Source organism: Chaetodon auriga, chromosome 12 (genome assembly GCF_051107435.1).
Source record: "Chaetodon auriga isolate fChaAug3 chromosome 12, fChaAug3.hap1, whole genome shotgun sequence".
Classification (NCBI taxonomy): Eukaryota; Metazoa; Chordata; class Actinopteri; order Chaetodontiformes; family Chaetodontidae; genus Chaetodon; species Chaetodon auriga.
The window spans coordinates 12,392,117-12,398,116 of record NC_135085.1 but is presented as its reverse complement, the minus strand read 5'-3'; the positions used below and the strand labels follow the sequence as shown (position 1 = coordinate 12,398,116).

Below are 6,000 nucleotides of genomic sequence, written 5' to 3'. Positions count from 1 at the left end.
TAGCGAGACCGCTGAGAGTTGGAAGTAAAATGCCTTTATAGGCTTGTTCAGCCTTTTAAAGCCAAACTGGAGAGGTCTGTAAAAAAGGAGCCTAGTGAAAAGGTATATGGGCTTGTAAATGTGGAGCCACAGTAAAGCTACAAGCTGGATCAGAGGTTCTGTCAGTCATTTCATTTTGTTTCTGTTTTTAGCTGCAAGATTGTGAGAACCACAGGCTTAAATTATAATTAATTACTTTTTGAAATCCACATAATATTTTGACAGAAGATTATAAATTATATAACCTGAAGTCGAGCACATTTTAGAACAAGAACATGAAAACATAATATGAGAATTAAGGATACTGGTGGAGTAACTTCTTGACGTGTTAAACTCTTTGTCCCCACAGACAGAACTTCACCGTCCAAATCGTGAGTGAGGGATTTATTCCCTCGGGGGTCATGGGATCAGCGAGCCAGACACTGTTTTATGGGACCTCAAATGCAGGAACATGGGGAGGTGGGACAGGGCTGTCTGGGACTGAGCCAGCCAATTATACTCTGGCTAGACACATCACACTTACATGGCATACATGTGGGAATCTTCTGCCTGTGCCATCAGATTCACACTGAGCTCCTGCTCATGTGTGCAGACTCCTGCAATAAAAGCTGATTCACGCAATTTGACTTGAATGGTGGAAAATAGAAACACATACTTTATGTACAAATTTTCCAGAATTGCAAAGATTAGCAAGTAATTTGAGGGACACCAAAAAGACACTGAGACACGTCCAGTCTTTCTGAAGGTAAATGAATCAGTTTGTATTTCCTGTGTCTGTGGGTGTGAATTAGCTTTAAGTCATTATAACGTGCAAGTGTGAGTTATATCAGATATTCTGCAGCTGCAGATTATTAATAGGCTGCAAAAATATACATGATGGCAAAGGGTGAAGTCAGAAGAATGAGCCATGTGTGGATAACATCATATAAATGTAAGTGTAAAACTGAATAAGCCTGTGAGAAGTCTGTAACAGCCCCTGACTGTCTCTGAGCTGTGACGTGTGGACAGTAGTTACAGATCTGCTGCCGTTACATCACTTACATCACTCGTTTAATAATGGACATTCATTTATTGCAGGTCTTTTTTCCCCCTCGGCTCAAACAGTCGTCACAGTGTTCCTTTCTTTTACAAACCAAACTCTTCAACTTTACACTTTAATGCAACCATTAAACCAGAGCGCACACAAACGTGAACATGAACTACATAAAAGATAAAAACACATGTAAAAATTCTCACATGAAAAACGACACTGCAATCATGCCATTTTTAAGTGATCCAGTTTTATTTCATCACCACTTGGAGGTTAAAGCAAATTGTCTCAGATGTTCTGAGTCAATCAACAGCCCATGTGCACATAATGCTGAACATGGAGTTTTTCTGAACACAACAGTTGAATTGTGTGTTTATACAGAGAGCTGCAGTGATTAACTTCCCAAAAAAGAGCTCCTCCTTGCACGTTTTCAGGAATTTCTTTCCATCTGGATAGAAAAAAGCAATAGCAAATCTTTGCAGCTTGTGCCAAAATATACAACATCAACTGAATGATTCTGTATTTTTTTTTTTTCTGATGCCTGTGAATTTTAGTTTCATTGCAGTGGAGATTATAAATACTCTTCTTTGTTGGCTGCGATGTTTCACCATCTGCAGAAGGGAAAATACATCAAGAGAGTCATAGACCACAGCAATTAATAGGCATTATATGAGCATGCGTGGGCTGTGTCTGTTAGTCTTTTGTGTATTTTTTTATTTTCATTTTGTCCATATTTGGGTCCACTGTGATCAGCAAGTCTTCTCCTAAAATGTCAAAGCAAATCCTGCAAAACAGAGTTGGAAAAGGGTAGAAAAGACGTGTAATGAATGTTCAAATGGACAAAGAAAAAGAGACGCACCGAGCTATTTAATTCAACAGTGTCATTTTTCGTTCTTGAAACAACATGAAAATCAAACTGAATGTTTTTTTTGTATTTATTTCCTTATTTACCCTTTTAATACAAGTGACAACAGCACAAGTCTTTCTTCGGGCTGCTGTTTGCTTCAGTGTTGATGACAGCCACACAGTGGGCCCATCTATCTATCTATCTGCCGCTGCATTTGAATACAAGGTGACGAACTCTCCCACGGCGGGGAGTGCGCGCCTTTTTGGAATTAGCCACGCGGCACGCCTCGCATAGTAATGGTGGCTCGCGCTTTGAGCTTGAACTTGACCGGAGGAATGCGGCTCGTGGGAACGCAGGCTCGGGGGTGCCCTCCTCTATTCATGGCGCACAGGTCGGTGTCAGCTCTCATTAGCATAAAACCCAGCCTGCTTCAAATTAAGGCACAGGGCTCGGGCTCGCTCGCTCTTTCACACCCGGCAGAGGAGGAATTAACAGGTCTCTGCGCGAGCCTGCTGTGGTAAGAAGTTTGTCCTGTTTCATGAATTTAGGCACAAAAGTTCAGCTAACGGCTTGTTCTGCAGCGCCGGTCCTCTCTGATGCTAATGAAAAAAAACCTACAAAATGTCTGTTTTGCTGCGTGTGGTTTGAAACACCGTGTTTGTTGGCTGGGGGGAGTTAAAAATGACCTTGCTGTGCTTAAAAGTCTTAAGTTTTAAGGTGCAATCACTGTAGAAGAAGACAATGTTCACTACAAACTGCGCAATTTTTATTAGTTTTGTCATCATTTCTTTTTTAAAGACGCATTTAAAAACCACATTTCTTCTTTTTGAAGTTCCTTTTAATTGTTGAAATGTGTTTAAATCTCTACCTGTTTCATGAACTCTCTCATGCAGACAACATGCAGCTCTGAAAGATACGTTCAATGCATATTTCGCCTTGTGTTTGTATGTTGTTATCATGTTGAAAGAGTGGCTTTACTCACAGGCCATACCTTTTTTTTAATATACATTTCTCATCATTAACACTGCACAAAATTGAGAAATTGTTTTTTACAGGAGAACATAAACCTGTTTTCTTTTGAAATTATATTTTTTTTTACTGTAGTAAATTCTAAAAACTATGAGCTCTATTCAGAAATCTATTCATATATTTTAAATTTGGATTTGCTGAGTTCTTATCTCCATCTTTTAAAAATCCAACAGTAAAATCTTACTGACTTTGAAATTTGTTAGCTAATTGTGTTTTCTACAACCTGGTCTATAATAAATATAGAAACACGATTTTAATTCTGGCACCTTAATATTAGAATAAAAATTACATAGAAATTTTCATGTTCAAAATCCACATCCATGTGTATTTCTTAGATGACTAAACCTGATTCTTCTCATAAAGGCCAGACTCGAGCCTGATGCTGTGTCTTGCAGAGTGGATTGGGTCTAAAATGAGGCCTGTGAGCTTTAACATGGAACATTAACACCAATACTGTTCACAGGCAGCTCATAAAAGAGACGCAGCCCATAAGAACATAAAGAGGGGAAACGTTTAGATAACTCTGTCTCAGGTACCTTTTTGTTTAATGTTTAATTCAAATGGAGATGAGATGTGGAAAAATATGAAACTCACAAAGATAACAGTGACTGATGAACTATGGTGCTTAATATTTGCTTGATTAAAAAGTCTAATTTAAGACCTGACTATTCACAACAACAAACTAAATATATCTCACATGCTTAGAAGTTGGAAAATAAAATATCTGTACTTTCTGCTTTGTGTCTTTGTGACTGAAGTTGCAATAATTAACAAAAGAAAGCAAAAGAAATTGGATATTTTTCTCATCCTGGAGCCTCACAAATATATAGAAAACATTAAGTGAGTTTAAAATTTATTCTAAATGAAAATTTGAGTGTTTTGGATGCACTAAAGCCAAACTGTCAGACACTCTTTAATTCCTTTCTTTCTTGGAGAACTTGTCTGATCCTGTTTCAGACATAAAGTGTGTAATAAAGTCTAAAAGCAAAGTCAATCAGAACATGTAGATTTTGTAGAGATATCTGCTAGAAAACACACGTAACATGAAATCTATGGATTAATGTCAAAATCTTTATTTTCAAACATCAAAATAAGTTGAATGTGTAAAAAGTAATAATTCAAACATACAGTATTTGACAGCTTTTAATCCACAGTGTCAGCTGAGCAGAAAGGTGGTTTGCTGTTAAATTTGAGTGTATGGAATTAGATATACACACCAAAATGTACCACAGTTTAAATTACACTGCAGGTGCTGAAAAACATCACCCAGCATTTTGTAAAAAATAGAAAATTACACTTTTTAAAATCAAAGAATATGATGAATCAAGAAAAGTAGTATGTCAGCCTCACAGACACTGAAAAAGAAAAAAAAATGCTGATATAGATTCAGTTTTAATGATCAGATTTACAGGCATTATCCAACTGTACTATTAATAAAGACAAGGAACATTAGAATTATATGATTTTGCAGCTGTGTGAATTAAACCACATCACACTCAGAGTTTATCCTGGTTTCATCAGCCAGTGTTGTATGTTCATGATCTGAAATAATAATAATAATAATAATAATAATAATAATAATAATAATAATAATAATAATGGTGAACCACTGATAATATACTGATAAAGTATTTCAGCCTTCGTTTCAGTCAGTATTTTAACTATTCAGCCTTTTATTCCAGTATCAGTTTCAACAGGTCAACTTGTCTCATATCAACTAAAGAAAAGTGTTAAACTAATTTAGTTTTAATGGTAATTTAATGTGAGCTTATCTAAAACAATTCTCCCACATTTCTATACAAATACATTAAATCTGGTTTGTGATCGTGGCTTTAATTTCTTGACACCATCTGTTTTCATGATGGTGGATAAACTTTCCAATAAGAAACTTTTTCTTACTTCAATACAAAATTGTACTTCATGAATTAGATGGTCGTCAATTATTATTTAGACTTGAATGGCCTGTGATGGGTTTATATTTAAATACTGAGACTTTGTCTGACCCAGAATAAGTTCCAGGTTTCTTTCTTTTCTTTTCCTTTCTTTTTTAATCCCTGTGCAAACACACATCAGTTTTGCGCGACATGCAAACATCCTCACAAAACAAAATTACAGTGTCACTGCTGAAGCACTTTGGACGCGCTGGTCATGCTCCTTCTCACCAAAGCGTGTCGCTGTTTCTTCCTGTGGCGGCTGCATTTGACTGTAAACTGTGTGTGTCTTTCATAAAACGAGGCTGTTTTTAAGATCTGATCCGTTAAAATTCATCTCTGCTGCTGCTGCTGAAACAGCCACGAGCTGTTTGTCAGCAGGCCCGTGATGTCTGTAAGTTTATTATTCCAATGGAAATAACAGGCCCGTCAGTTACAGGTCGATCATAAACACGCTGTAAACACCCAGCATGCATTATTGTAAAGCAGCTGCCTACAGTATATCATACAGCGCCTTCTTGGATTATTTTCTGCTGCATTGTTATTATACGCTGTAGCATCTTTGTCCCATAAATAACACCGAAACAAGCCAACAATAGTCTGTGATGTTCAGTCTTTCTGTAGCTTGACTGTGGGTTTGTGAATGTAGGAATAGATAGTAAATAAAACGATTGATCCTGAATTATGGAGGATATCAGCTCACCCTGATAGAGACGCTTCTCTTCTACAAAGGCGCATTCAAACCACTAAATAGGGTGAATCGAGAAATTCTCCTGTTCACGATGTTACTGAGGCCATAACACACTAACAATTTGAGCTCTGTGAGAGTTAGATCATATGTGAGAGGTAGCACACATGAGTTTTTCTCAAAAAAAAAACTAGACCAGAATTCAAACTGGACCCTGTCCATGACCTCGAGGTTACACACGAGCAACACGTCTAATTTAGCATCAACAGATTTGGAGTTCTGATCAGTGCGGCCGCAGGATTTTATCGATCTGATTCCAAAAGAAAACCAGCAGCAACCTGCTTTCACGCCGCTTTCTAATACCGTTTATTCCCCACAAATATCATCGGGCCTGTTTGACACATTTGATAGGCCCTGAGCTGGCTCTATTCCCTCC

The 6,000-nt window shown here is 37.4% G+C and overlaps 1 long non-coding RNA gene across 1 annotated transcript in view; it reads left to right on the top strand.

Moving 5' to 3' along the window:
* The first annotated feature begins 2,348 nt into the window (after positions 1-2,348).
* The window catches only part of LOC143329149 (uncharacterized), a 28,479-nt gene continuing 24,827 nt past the window's right edge, over positions 2,349-6,000 (top strand). Inside the window, exon 1 of the long non-coding RNA XR_013077870.1 lies at positions 2,349-2,433. This is a non-coding gene — a long non-coding RNA (uncharacterized LOC143329149). The remainder of the gene's footprint in view (positions 2,434-6,000) is intronic.